Source organism: Triturus cristatus, chromosome 4_1, assembly GCF_964204655.1.
Source record: "Triturus cristatus chromosome 4_1, aTriCri1.1, whole genome shotgun sequence".
Taxonomy (NCBI): domain Eukaryota; kingdom Metazoa; phylum Chordata; class Amphibia; order Caudata; family Salamandridae; genus Triturus; species Triturus cristatus.
The window spans coordinates 961,541,235-961,556,601 of record NC_140585.1 but is presented as its reverse complement, the minus strand read 5'-3'; positions in this window follow the sequence as shown (position 1 = coordinate 961,556,601).

Sequence of the window (15,367 nt, the reverse complement as noted above, 5' to 3'; positions counted from 1 at the left end):
ACCCTCAACTTTTTCAGACGGATACTGGTGGTAACTGAGTCTGACTAACCAGTCCTAGAGCCAGTGCTATGTAAAAAGACACTCAGAATACTGTGAAAACACCTACATACACTAGGGAACACTATGCGTTGGGGTCCCCCTGTGATTAGCATGACCTCCTCTGTAAGACCCTAGTATATAATAGGGCAGGGGATTAAAACTACCTCTTAAAACGCGCCACAGGGCTTGTTTCCACACGTCGCCTCAGGCCCCGTCCCCTTCCTTCCCCACTGTGAAAACACGCCCTGTGTCCATTTTAAGTTGGGTGATTAAGTCCCCTGGAATCCGGAGGGTCCCTAAGGACAAAATAGCCCACTAGGTACGTCCAGTAAGCGCCATTGCAGAGAGGTGTAAAATGGGGCACGGCCTGCACCACCTCTCTGCAACGCAGAGCAGTGGCGCTTACTGGAAGCACCTGGTGGGCTAGTCGGCCCCCAGGGTCCCTCAGGATTGAAAGGGAATTATTTCCCCAACTTAAAACGTGCCACAGGATGTGTTTGCACACGTCACCTCAGGCCCCGTCCCCTCCCTTCACCGCTGTGTAAACGCACCCTGTGGCCGCTCTAAGTTGAGAGATTAAGTCCCCTTGAATCCTAAGGGTCCCTAGGGTCAAACTAGCCCACTAGGTACCTCCAGTAAGCGCCACTGAGCTGCGTTGCAGAGAGATGTAAAAAGGGACACGGCCTAGACCACCTCTCTGCAACGCAGCGCAGTGGCGCTTACTGGAAGCACCTGGTGGGCTAGCTGGCCCCCAGGGTCCCTCAGGATTGAAGGGGAATTATTTCCCCAACTTAAAACGCGCCACAGGGCGTGTTTGCACACGTTAACTCAGGCCCCGTCCCCTCCCTTCACCACTGTGTAAACACGCCCTGTGGCCGTTTTTAGTTGGGAGATTAAGTTCATTTGAATCCTGAGGGTCCCTAGGGTCCAACTAGCCCACTAGGTACCTCCAGTAAGCACCACAGAGCTGCGTTGCAGAGAGGTGTAAAAAGTGGCACGGCCTGGACCACCTCTCTGCAACGCAGCTCAGTGGCGATTACTGGAAGCACCTGGTGGGCTAATTAGCCCCCAGGGGCCATGTCGGATTGAAGGGGAATTATTTCCCCAACTTAAAACGCGCCATAGGGCGTGTTTGCACACGTCACCTCAGGCCCCGCCCACTCCCTTCCACACTGTGTAAACACGAGCCGTGGCCATTTTAAGTTGGGAGATTAAGTCCCCTTGAATCCTGAGGGTCCCTAGGGTCAAACTAGCCCACTAGGTACCTCCAGTAAGCGCCACAGAGCTGCGTTGCATAGAGGTGTAAAAAGGGGCGTGGGCTCAGAACACCTGTCTGCAACACAGCTCCCTGGCGCATACTGGAGATACCTGTTGGGCTAGTTGGCCCTCAGGGACACTCAGTATTGATTAGTGCTGAAGAAAGAAAAATTAGGGCACATTTTCAGTGGCTTCTCAAATCCTCTTCTATTTCATAAAAACATTCAGATATGCAGACTGAAACATGCACTTTTAATACCAACAGCAGACTTCCGTGGTGAGCAGTAGCTTTACTACAGTGATCTAATGAGCAACTAGAGTGCTAACATTCAGAATTTATGGCAAATGTGTGACATATCTGAATACCTTCTTGATGGAATCAAAGTAAAAAACTGAAAGCATTTCCTACTGAGGAGACTGCAGTAAATGAGGAAATTAGGAAACTTCATAACAAATAAATCTCCCAAGATGGCCACCAGAGACAAAAGAGCCCAAATGCAGCACAAATATCACCCAGATGTAGCCCACATGTAGCCCAATGACAGAAGTGTGCAAAACACTTATTTTTGTGTATTTGCAGTTTTATATAGTGCAGACTTGTCAGGTATTTGAGTGCCTTACATGAGCATTGGTTACATCACACAAGATCAAATTCATTTTGGTTGTAAACATGGGGAGATTAAGTGATTTGACCAGAATCACAGAATGTTGAGCTGAAGCAGAAACTCCAACCTGGTTCCCCAGTTGCAAAGTCTGTAGCTCTGGAAGTAACACCACATCCTCTCCCCTAAGTGCAACACTTAATCAAGTGGTCAACTGGATAAAAAAACATAAAGATTACAAATAATTTAAAAGTTCTTCGTTGCTATTTGAAAACTCAGAAAATATGTCCTCATTTTAGTTTTTTAGAGCACTAACCATAATTCTGATGCAAATAAGACCCTCTCATATATGTAATTTCTAAAGGAAATGCTCTAGGTGTTACAGTTTTGATTACATCAAGATGACGTCAGACGTTCCACACTTTTGTAATAAATATAGAATGTTAGCAATCTAGTTGTTCATTGGGATACTGTTGAGAGGCAGAGGCCAGGGTCACGAACTCTGAAAATTGAAGGCAGGTAGGAGAGTGTAGAGGCAACAATTTGACCACACTGGGCAGGCAGAAAGGGCAGTAGCAGCACAACAGACTATTTAGGGCAGTGGAAAGGAGGGCAGGGGCAAAAAAACAACAATACAGGACTGGCAAGAGAGGCTGTGGCAATATAATAGACCATTTTGGGCAGAAGGAAGAGGCAAAGGTAGTACAACCATACATGCCAACAGACCCGTTTCAGCCAGGAAACGTCCAATGTTTTTAAGATCAAATGGGCTTTATTTGATCTGTCTCCTGTGTTCAATCTCCACTTTTTCAATGTAACTCAAAGTGGAAAATCAATACCCCAGTTTTTTTTCAAAATCTTCCTCTTACCAAGTTCAAAATGTTCGCAAGTATGGTACATTGGATCATGGTAGGCAGGAGGAATTGGGGTAGGGACATGGACTCGGATAACAGAGGAAAGGAGGGACATGGAGAGGTGCACCAAACTGACTCTACGGGGCAGGCATCAGGGTTTGCAGCAGCACAATACACCACACAGGGCATGCGGGACGGGAGTGCAGCACAACAATCCATAGAAAGCAATAGGGAGGGGACAGGACCATGCACATGGACAACAGAGAACAGAGGGGAAAGAGGCAATGGTAGCTAGCTGACCATAATGGACAGACAGGAGAGAAAGCTGCAGCATTACAGACCCTAAAAGGCAGGAGGGACAGATCAGGGGCATTACAATGGAACAGACAAGCCAGGAGGGAGGGAATATTATTATTATGATTATTATTATTATTTGGAGTTTTATATCGCGCACGGTTACCCTTGAGCATCCCAGCGCTATCCATAGATCAACGACCGCCCAACACATGACACATTAGGCTGGGAACAGATGAGTTTTTAATAGTTTGCGGAAGCGCAGAGTGCTGATCTCTGCCCGCAACATGAGTGGAAGCGAGTTCCAAGCGGAAGCCATATTCACTGAGAACCTTCTCCCTCCGGTGCGGGCTCGCCTTACTCTAGAAGACTGGAGGAGGAATTTATGATCCGAGCGGAGAGCCCTTGCTGCTTTATAGGGTTGGATCATGTTCCTCAGGATCGCTGGACCCTTCCCCTGCAGACTCTTCTGTGCCATGCAGAGTGCTTTAAAGGTTACTCTTTCCCGCACCAGGAGCCAGTGCAGCGCCTTCAGTGCCGGTTTGGCGGACTGCCTTCTGGGAACATTGATCAGCAGTCTGGCCGCTGCATTTTGCACCTGCTGCAACTTCTTAAATGTGGATTCCGGCGCGCCCAAGAAGAGTGCATTGCTGTAGTCCAGCCTCGAAATGATGAGCCCCTGTATAAGCAGCTTACGGGAGGTCTCAGGGAGGAGTGACAGAATCCTGCGGGCTGACCGGAGCATACCAAAACATGCACCCGCGGTCTTTTTGGCGTGTGTTCTAAACGTCAAGTCCTGCTCCAGCCACACCCCCAGGCTCTTAATCGCCTTCTTCGGGCTGGGAGGAGCTCCCATGCAGTCGGGCCAGCTACTGGGGGACAGGGAGAAGGAAGATTGACCTAAGATCATAAGCTCGGTCTTTGAGCCATTCAGTTTAAGGGATGAATTACACATCCACCCAAACACTTCCTCCAGGTAGGAATGAAGCACCGCTGGTTGCTTCTCTAACTGAGAGAGCCCCACCACCATCTGCGTATCATCCGCATAGCTGATGATGTTAAAGCCAAACGGAGACACCACATCCTCCAGGGGGGCCATATATACATTAAATAATGTAGGGCTCAACGACGAGCCCTGGGGAACCCCACACTGGAGGGCAAAGGGGGGCGACTTCTCGTTTCCTTCCCAAACTTCAAATGACCGTCCTCCTAAAAAGGAGGCAAGCCATCCCAGAGCCATCCCTGTGACACCCAACCCTTCCAGCCGCTGGAGTAGTACCTGATGATTCACGGTATCAAAAGCCGCACTCAGGTCCAGGAGGATCATTGCCACTGACCCTCCTGCATCCAGAATGCACCTGGCTTCCTCCACCACGGCCAGAAGGGCAGTGTCTGTGCCCTGTCCAGGACGGAATCCCATCTGGGAATCCCGTAACCGGCCATTGGCCTCCAAGAAATTCGAGAGTTGGTAGTTGACCAGTCTTTCAGCCACCTTGCTCACGCCTGGGAGCAGGGAAATTGGCCTAAAATTAGCCAGGTCAGTGGGGTCAAGGCTCGGCTTCTTCAGGAGGGCCTTCCATCCAGGTGGCACCACCCCCTGCGATAGCGACAGGTTAATCAGCTCGGTCACTGGGGCCACGATGGTCGGCGCAACCTGTTTTAAATATCGCATCGGGACAGGGTCCTTGGGAGAGCCACTCTTCAGTTTCCCAAGCACATTCAACACTTCCTCCGCAGTCACAGGGCCAAAAAGGTCCAGCTCAGCTGCTCCTACCCTTTGCTGAGCAGTTGGCTCTGCCACTGCAGTTAGCTGAGGGAGTGAGCGTAGGATGGTCTCAATTTTGGAATTGGAGTAAGTAGCCAGCTCCAGGCATTTCCCTTGGGGATTGTCATGAATAACCGGTGGGTCGGGGGTTTTTAGCAACTCCTTCATCACTTTGAAGGACTCTCTCGAGGAACAAGTGGCTTTACAAATTCTTTCATCAAAGTATTTGATCTTAGCCTCCCTTATCGCGTTCTTGTACGATCTCATGGCTGAGCGATAATTGTTCATACTTGTTATCCCCCAATCCTTCCTCCACCCCCGTTCTAGCCTTTTGCAGCTCTTTCTCAGTGCCCTCAGCTCAGGAGAGTACCATGGGGCCGAGCCCGCTCTCTTATCCCTGATGAGCATCTTTTTCTTTGGGAGAATGGCGTCTAGGGAGCTACTCAACCAGCTCTCCAGGCTGGCATCCGCATCCACCGGGTCAGACCCCCCTTGGGGGCATGTTGACTCCAAGTGGGCCGCCCATTTATCCATAGGGAGCATCGACCAAGCTCTATCCGTCCTAAATGTCCTGGGTGTGGGGAGATCCCAAACCGCAGGAGCCCAGCTGACTAAGACCAAAAAATGGTCTGTCCACGGTAGGGCAAGGGGAGGTAGGGCGGTTAGTTACTCCATATTTGAGAAAATTGGGTCAAGCAGATGACCCTTTTCATGGGTCGCACCTAAATTAATTCGTCTCATCTGCATAGCGCCCAGGTCACACTGCAGGTCAGTAGCCGGCAGGTCCATTGAATCCTCAAAATGGAGGTTCAGGTCTCCTAACACGACAAAATTCGTAGTAGAGGAAGCTAGGCAGGTAACAGATTCCATTAGTGAATCAATGAAACCGGCCACTGCCCCAGGGGGGCGATAGACAAGGAGACCTGAAATGGCGACCGTGGGGGACAGCCGGAGGGAGAATTGACAGCTTTCGCAGTCCTTGACCCCGGGCTCCTGCGCTTTACAACTGAGCGTATCCCTGTACAGAATAGCCATACCCCCTCCCCGCCCTATGGGTCTGTCGAGATGGAAAATCACAAATCCCGGCGGGAGGGCTCGGACCATATCTGGGCCGGATGTGGACGTGATCCATGTCTCCGTTAAAAATAAGACATCAAGATCATAGTCCAGAATTAATGAGTTAATTTCTGTGGAGTGACTGGGAAGTGACCTAGAGTTCAACAGACGAAATTCTAACTTTTTTCTAGCCTTATGGGCCCCAGGCCCTGGGCTACACAGCTTACAACTTACAAAAGGTTGCCCATCCTTCACAATGAACCCACATGTATCCGATTTAGGGGGTCGCAATGACAAGAGATCAATCGTGGCATACCTGATGAAACTACCCTGCAAAGATGTAACAACGGGCATAATGGCAGGCCCTAGGCCCATCTGGGCCCGGACGGGCACAGACGGGCTTTCCTCTGGCGCTCCTCCGGCGCCCCGCTGCGCGCATTCGCTGCACGCCTGCATTCTAGGAAAAGTAAATAGGAAGTGGCAGGGGATACGAGCCAAGGACTAGACCGCAAAGCACCCAATCGTGGTGTCCGCGTGTCTAGCCCTCACAAGATGGCGGGCAAAAGTATTCCGGCGAGAATAGCCCAGCTAGCCTGTAAATTTGAGGGTTAGCAGGTAAGCAATCAAAAAGTATAATCACGAGTGGTGGATTAATAAATTAGCACTCTAATCACACAGATTAATTAAAATGTACACGAGCATACAAAACAATTTTAAAACTATCTAAAAAGCGGAGCTAGCCTCCAGCAGCCTAGGTAAAGTGCAGTGTGTCAATAGCAGCAGCAGTGTGTCAGTAAATAGATCTAATCGGCCCCGCGCCGAGAAAGGCTCCTAAATAGCTTTTGCCAGGGGATACGAGCCAAGGACTAGATTGCAAAGCACCCAATCGTGGTGTCCGCGTGTCTAGCCCTCACAAGATGGCGGGCGGAAGTATTCCGGCGAGAATAGCCCAGCTAGCCTGTAATTTTGAGGGTTAGCAGGTAAGCAATCAAAAAGTATAATCACGATTGGTGGATTAATAAATTAGCACTCTAATCACACAGATTAATTAAAATGTACACGAGCATACAAAACAATTTTAAAACTATCTAAAAAGCGGAGCTAGCCTCCAGCAGCCTATTTAAAGTGCAGTGTGTCAATAGCAGCAGCATAGTGTCAGTAAATAGGAATAGGGATCTGCACAAGGAAACAGAGGGCTGGGGGCAAGGGGGCAGGGCAGGAGCAGCAAGATGACCATGGAGGTCAGGCAGGATGGGCACTAGAAACAAGATACACCGTGGAGAGCAACAGTGAGACTATGATGGCATACACACAGACCATGGAGGGAAGGTAGGAGGGGCCATGTCAACACAGAAGACCATGCATGGCAAGCGGGAGGGTTAGTGGAAGCACAATGGCTATGATGGGCAAGAAGGAGGGTGCGGGGGCATGCACAAAGGACCATGGAGGATAGAAGGGAGGGTCAGGACCTGGGCACAGACAAGAGAGTTCAGGGGAAGGGGCCTCACAACAGACCGCACAGGGCCGGCAGGAGGAGCAGTAGCTGCACAACAGACCAGGGAGGGCAGAAGGGTGTGGCAGTAAAATGGACCATGGAGGACAGGAGGAAGGGGATAGGGGCATGGCATGTGGACAGGCAGGTTGGAGGTGGCAGGGACAGGTTACAGTCATCTGACAATGCTAGGCAGGTGGGAGGGGAGTGGCAGCTCAACAGAACAATCAGAGTAGATAGGAGTGGCAGGTCCATGGAACATGGTGGGCAAAAAAAATGGAGCAGGGTCATGCACAAAGACATCGGAGGGCATGGGGAAGGAGAATAGGGGCAGCAAGCTAAGCACAGAGGCTAGGCAGGAGGTCAATGATGGGCCATAGAATTGGGCAATGGAGGGCAGGAGGAGTGGACTGGTACATCATGCTAAATGGAGGGCAGTGGCAGCACATCAGACCATGCATGGCAGGAGGGAGGAGGATTTGTGGATTCAGACAACAGAGGATAGGGAGGAGGTGGATGGGGCAGCAAGCTAACTGTTCAGAGAAGGTGGGTATTAGGAACTTTATTGTTTTTAAAATGTGTGTCTGTGCGAACTACTTAAAATATGAACAAGTATGCAGCATAATCTCACTTTTATTCAGGAAGAAGAGGACGTTTGTGACTGTGACTCCGGGCTCACTTGGCAGAAACACCCCCTGACCCTCCACCCCCCATCGCAAAAATGTAATGCCCGTGAAAAGGGTAGGTTGGACGCAGTGTTATATAGAACATAGTCCTGAGAGCACGATTGGAAATGAAAACTAGATAGTGTTGCAGGGATTCTGCTTATGCATAGAACTATGCACAGGAAACCAGGACCTTAGTGAATTGTGGTGTACCAAAAACTCACCTCAGAACCCAGTACCCCTTATCCGACCAGCATCAGTGTCCCATTCGTTATCCGAGTTTTATCTCGGCGGTCCCAATGTATAGACAACCCAGAACAAGCGACTTAGTTTATTCTTAGGAATGGTGGGAATCAGACATATTCGTAATTATTCTCATATCAGTCCACAACAAGAGTAAACAGAGACACGGTAAAGTTTAAAGAGTTTATTTTATAAACCTTGTGTCCTAAGATGCAGTACTTTGGCTAACATAAGCAGACAAATGATTAAAATCAAAACCATCAGCATAGTTACAATACCATAGAAAATGAAAGGAGAAATCATACTAAAATGACAGTGGGTTACAGCCACCTTCCTTTCGCTAGTAAACTAATATTATTATTATTAGACTAATAGAGGGTCTCTAGGCTTGAATGGGGAACCCCATACCATAAAAATCAGCTTAGTGGAATCACATCACAGGATCAGGTATTCTCTGCTCCTGGGAAAGCTCTTCTTCCGAATGTGTATAAAGCATGCAGCCTGCAATATTAAAAGCACTTGACTTTCAGGTATTTGCAGCTGCGTGCGTGTTATGGCTAAATAGTGGGCCGATCAACCTGAACCCAACAACATGCACCGTCTAGCGACCCAGACTGTTTCTTTACACAATGTTCAGACCAAGGTCGCAGCTCACTGTTAGGGATGTGAACAACAGACAGTTCTCATGTGAAGCAGAGGCGAGCAAGCATTTCTCAATTAATAACATGTAACTACAGTGTCGTGTGCAAAAGAAGCAAAAGTGGCAAGATGGCTTTCTAACATCTAACGCGGTTGTGCTAACTTAGCATTGTACAAATATAAATAGCAGTCCTCACTACAATAGTATATGGTATAAACTATGCACCAAAAGGTGTGATATAAGATGAACCGGGGCGTGAAATATAATATGCAATACATTGTGCGCAATGACAGATTCATTGGAGAGCGCGAGATAGCACAGGCACTAGCGTGTGCTATGCGATATGCGCCTTGGAGTGTAATATGCACAGGGCAGTGTTGTGTAACCTAAGTAGTCTCTAAAGTTGTAATATAAAATATGTGCTGGGGAGTGTAACGTTGCATATGCACTGTGACAAAGATATGGATCCCAGATTGTAATATGTATGGCATAGCGCTGTGCGTTATAACATAGGCATCAAGGAAGGCACATTAGATGGGGCAATATAACCCGTGCGAAGGCAAGTGTGGCATGACATATTCACGGGGTGGTGTTACAGTGCACATGGGCTAGAGAGTGTCATAGCATGCACACTAGCTGGTGGAATACAACACAGAGGTGTGTGTCACTCGGCGGGCACTGGTGGGTGTAACATAGCATTGGGCTCAGCCAGGAGCACGCTGTGACTCTCAAGTGGGGTTCGTCTCCTTTCCAGAGAGTAAAATAAAAAGTATTACACATCTGGCGGTAGATGCGTGTTTTATTAACTGTGAGGGGGGTTTCTTGCATAGTTTGGTTGAATCCCCTTTGAATGGCTTGGTGTGCTTGTGTATTAAATGTGCCCGTCAATAGCTACACATGTTTGTATAAATAAACAACAAGGGTGTCTACTTGGAGAGTAACCACAGGAGGGGGCACCGGGATTAGGCACGGTAGGGTGTCAGACATGTCAGAGCTTCACTAGCGGTGTAAATACATTCCACGTGGATTCATTGTATGCATAGTCGCCTTTTAATGAATATCACACAAATCGTCATGGTGATAGGTACATATGGTTTGTCCAGCATGTCCTAGGTGTTTCTATAAATATATATTTTTTTTAAATAATAAAAAACAAAGGCCGGCCCCGGGGGATGGGTCCCCGGGGCCATAAGTGGCCTAAGGAGGTGGGCAATGCAGCCCCCCTCCTAAAGAATTTCTTTTTAAAAAAGGCCATGACCCGGGGGTTGGGGTCCCTGGGGCCGATTAAGGTCTTGGGAGGGGGGCCACGCGGCCCCCTTCCAAATTAATTTTTTTCAACAAACAAAATTAGGGTGCAGGCCCTGGGGGATGGGGTCCCCAGGGCCAATAAATTAGAAAAAGAAGGGGGGCCACACAGCCCTCCTTCTTAAAAAAATAAAATAAATAAAAGACCGGCATCGCGCTGGAGGCCACGCCCCCTCCTTGCAGCACTCTGCAAACGTCCCCCCTGGCCAGTTGTAAGTTGGGGAATTAATTCCCCTTCAATACTGTGGGTCCCTGAGGGCCAACTAGCCCAACAGGTATCTCCCGTATGTGCCAGGGAGCTGCGTTGCAGACAGGTGTTCTGAGGCCACGCCCCTTTTTACACCTCTATGCAACGCAGCTCTGTGGCGCTTACTGGAGGTACCTAGTGGGCTAGTTTGACCCTAGGGACCCTTAGGATTCAAGGGAACTTAATCTCTCAACTTAGAACGGCCACAGGGCGCGTTTACACAGTGGTGAAGGGAGGGGACGGGCCTGAGGTGACATGTGCAAACACGCCCTGTGGCGCGTTTTAAATTGGGGAAATAATTCCCTTTCAATCCTGAGGGACCCTGGGGGCCATCTAGCCCACCAGGTGCTTCCAGTAAGCGCCACTGTTCTGCGTTGCAGAGAGGTGGTGCAGGCCGTGCCCCTTTTTACATCTCTCTGCAATGGCGCTTACTGGACATACGTAGTGGGCTATTTTGCCCCTAGGGACCCTCAGGATTCAAGGGGACTTAATCTCCCAACTTAAAACGGCCGCAGGGCGTGTTTACACAGTGGGGAAGGGAGGGTACGGGGCCTGAGGTGACGTGTGCAAACACGCCCTGAGGCGCGTTTTAATCCCCTGCCCTATTATGTACTAGGGGCTTAAAGACGAGGTCTTGCTAATCACAGGGGGACCCCAACGCATAGTGTTCCCTAGTGTATGTAGTTGTTTTCACAGTATTCTGAGTGTCTTTTATCATAGCACTGGCTCTAGGACTGGTTAGTCAGACTCAATTACCACCAGTATCCGTCTGAAAAAGTTGAGGGTACAGGATGATTTTGCAACAAGGCTTCTTTCTGCTCTTCTGTTTGTTCTTTCTGCACGTTATCCTTCTTCCTGCACTTTTCTTCGTCTTTGAGGACTTCTGTTGCTTCTTTCTGCATTTCTTTTTTTTCTTTCTGTGCGTTTTTTCTTCTTTCTTCACATGTCCTATCTCTGTAGTCATAGTTAGAAATTAGCATTTAAAAACCTTTGAAATTCACTGAAAAAACCATATGTTTCAGGGACGTTATAGTTAGGAATTAGCATTTAAAAAACCTTAGAAATTCACTGAAAAAACATCACATATTATATCACTCATGACATGGTCAGTGACATCACTCATGACATAATTGACGACATCTCAAATGACATCACTGATGACATCATCCTTGTGATAGAGTGGCAGACCTCCTCTCCCCCTAATATAACCTTTGATACACACATTCAAAAATAGAAACTAAAATTTTCTAAACAATGGACATACCAATACCAGTTACAACAACCTATTCAGTAATTCTAAGATCCACATACACATCCACTCATTCACCAACAGTCCTATACAGTCACTCATACATGTACTCACTCATCATATGTACTCATACACTTATACATCCTGTTACACAACACCACTCATCCATAGAGTTACTCACACACATAGTCACTCATGCTAATAAAGAATCAAACATCCATTTACTTGCATATACAGTTATACACACACCACCACACTTACTTCTACAAAAACGTACACATACTTAGTCTTTTAAACAATCACTTATAGAAACACATACTTATTCATACAGGAACTCTTCCAATCTCTCACTCTCACATATATTCACTTATATACACCAATAGTGACATACTAGTTAAAAACATATGTAGTTACTCATAAATACACTATTGAGACAGTCATTTACTCACTAACACACCCATGCACACACTCATCCACCCATACAGTCCTGTACACGCATGCGCAGACGCCCGTGCATTCGCATTTCTCATGAGAAATGCACATCCGCTGGCGTCCGCGCATGCGCATTTGTGAGAAGAAGTTGCCGTCAACCAGGAAGAGGGAGCCCCGGGACGCCGCACCGCAGGTAAGGCATTTTACTTACTTTAAAATTCTTAAAATTATTTTATAATGAGGGCGGGCGGGCGGCGGGTGGCGGGCAGCTCTGCTTCGCCGTGGCGTGTGCGTAGAGCTACCTGCTCCGCCTACTTCGTAAACTGCGAAGCAGGCAGCGCTATGAACACTCCGTGGGCGGAGCGGAGCACTACGCCCGGGCTTACTTTGAAGGCGAGCAAAGGTGGTAAAGCACCGGGCCCTGACGGGATCCCCATTGCTTTGTTTAGATATTATATTGACCTTTGGGGCCCTTTTTTAACTCTGCTTTTCAGAGCCTGCCAGATTGAAGGATTCCTATGCACATGGCCTGAGTCCCTAATAGTTCCCATATTCAAGAAGGGAGACCGCAATAGTCCAGCACAATATAGACCCACCTCTTTTCTGGGCTCTCTGGTTAAGGTGGCTGGAAGCATTCTTCTAGGTAGATTACAGGACTGGGCAGAGTCCAACAGTATTATTTTGGATTTGCAGTATGGGTTCCTTCCGACCAGTCGTGGGGACCATAGAGCAGGCTATTAACCTGAAATTACTCATAGGGAAATATGTGCACATTAAAGGAGTCAGCCTGTTTCTAGCATTCATAGACCTATCCTCTTCTTTTGACTTTGTGTTGCATGACAAACTATGGTCAGCGTGGGCATAGACCATTCAATTGTGAACTTCCTTAGAGATTTGTACTCATCAGGACGGGGCATAGTACGATACGGCCTAAATTGCGAATGCACCCAGTCATTTAACATAGAAAGAGGAGTTCGCCAAGGCTGCATACTCGCTCCATTCTTATTTAACCTCTACCTTAATAGCTTAGTCAGAATCCTTGCAAGTAAGTGCACAGATTTACCCTAAGTTGGGCACCGTTCAATTCCGGCACTTTTATATGCCGACAACACTGTATTAATGGCCCTTGCTCCTCTGTACCTACAGCGTGTAGTTGATGAATTAGCCCAGTTTATGCAGAATCATGGTATAAAAATAAACATCAGTAAAACCTTTGTAATGAAACGTGAGAAAAGTGACATTTTTACAGAGGGTACTAAGATTTTGTTTACACCTACATTTTTGTACCAAGGCTTTTATTTAACAAAGATGGCAACTGAACTAGTGCGATCAAGTCAAGGAAGATCCAATTTGTCAAAAGCAACACAGCCCTGCTGAACTTCGCTAGGAAGTTGAGCATAAAATATCTGAGCGAAATGATGACCATTTATAAGTAACCCTGGGCGTAGTGGGCGTAGTGGGGCCCACGTGGAGCAGCGTGTAGTGTGGCAAAATCTACGCACACTCACGCGCTCCGCGTAGCCCCAATACGTGCCGCCCGCCACCCGCCCGCCCTCATTTTAAAATAATTTAAAGAATGTAAAAAGTAAATAAATTAACTTACCTGCAGTGCGGCGTCCCGGGGCTCCCTCTTCCTTCTTACCAGCAACTTCTTCACAGAAATGCGCATGCGCGGGTGTCCGCGCATACGCATTTCTCACGAGAAATGCACATGTGCGGACACCTGCGCATGCATATTTGTGTGAAGAAGTTGCCGGCAAGAAGGAAGAGGGAGAGCGGGGACGCTGCACTGCAGGTAAGGTAATTTATTTACTTTTTACATTCTTTAAATTATTTTAAAATGAGGGCGGGTGGCTGGTGGCTCGTAAACAGCGAAGCAGGCAGCGCAACGTGCACTCCGTGGGCGAAGCGGAGCATGATGCCCAGCCTTATTTATAAGGCCAAATGTAGGCCAACTGCCACGTATGGGTCCAATCTTTAAGGATACGCAAATGCTGACTTCCTTCAGCTAGCAGAAAATGGATCCTTTAGGAATCTCTTTGTCCTCCCAAAAAGATGTTCAATCTTTGTCTGCCACTCTGAATTGGGACTTCCTTATTTAGAAGATTTGATCAAGATTCAACCAGTCTTGCTCTGACATAAAATCTTGTCCTCCGAATACACACCGTTCCATTGTAGAGAACTGTCTTAGATCTTCGTCTGTTTTTAAAATCGCCTGGCTCAGATTCGTCCGTGACTTTCTTGCCGACATTGGCCACCCTGAGTTTTTTGAACACCCTGAGCTCTTGATTGGCACCTAAAGGAAAGCTCTCAAATTGAAATGCCTATCTACACTTTTGGAATTGAGGCTATCCACAGAGATAATGAAACCTTCTGTTCTGAAGAACCTTTTGATCTTGACTAATTATGATATGCAACCTTATCTAGCAAATATTTGTGCTGCCCCAGTTCCGGCTGAATATATTCCAACATTTAACCAGTTTCTCCAAAATTAACAACTGGTCTCACAAGCCTGTGAAATGCCCATGCGACAATGCTTTCACGCAGAGTGCCATTCACATTCTCTTTTTTTGTAAATTTAATTCAGACCTAAGAAATTTCTTTATTAATCCTCTTTTAACACATCTAGGTTTTGTGCAATGTCGTCCAGCTTTTATTTATCTGCAATCGCTTCCGAGTTTGTATATATATATATATATATATATATATATATATATATATATATATGCTGTGTTGTCACAATTTTTATTGGCTGTTATAAGATATAGAAAACAGATTTGGAAATTTCATAGACTAGCAGGCGATGTTTCTGTCTGACTTTATCCATGTGTTTTAGCTATCTTTTAATTGAGTTTTAACTTGATATTGTTATATTTTTGTAGCTTTTAAGACTCACTATGTGATTTCGAATAAAGCTTATTTGTTTGATTGATTGAAAACAATGCTAGAAAAGAGGGAGTGAGGTGAGTAATTTTAGAGTGTGATTGGGGTTTTAGAGCGCTCCATATGAAAGGAGCTGCTCTCTGCTTAAAACTTTGGATCTATCATTCTTAATTGTTATAGATAGATAGATAGATAGATAGATAGATAGATAGATAGATAGATAGATAGATAGATAGATAGATAATAGATAGATAGATAGATAGATAGATAGATAGATAGATAGATAGATAGATAGATAGATAGATAGATAGATAGATAGATAGATAGATAGATAGATAGATAGA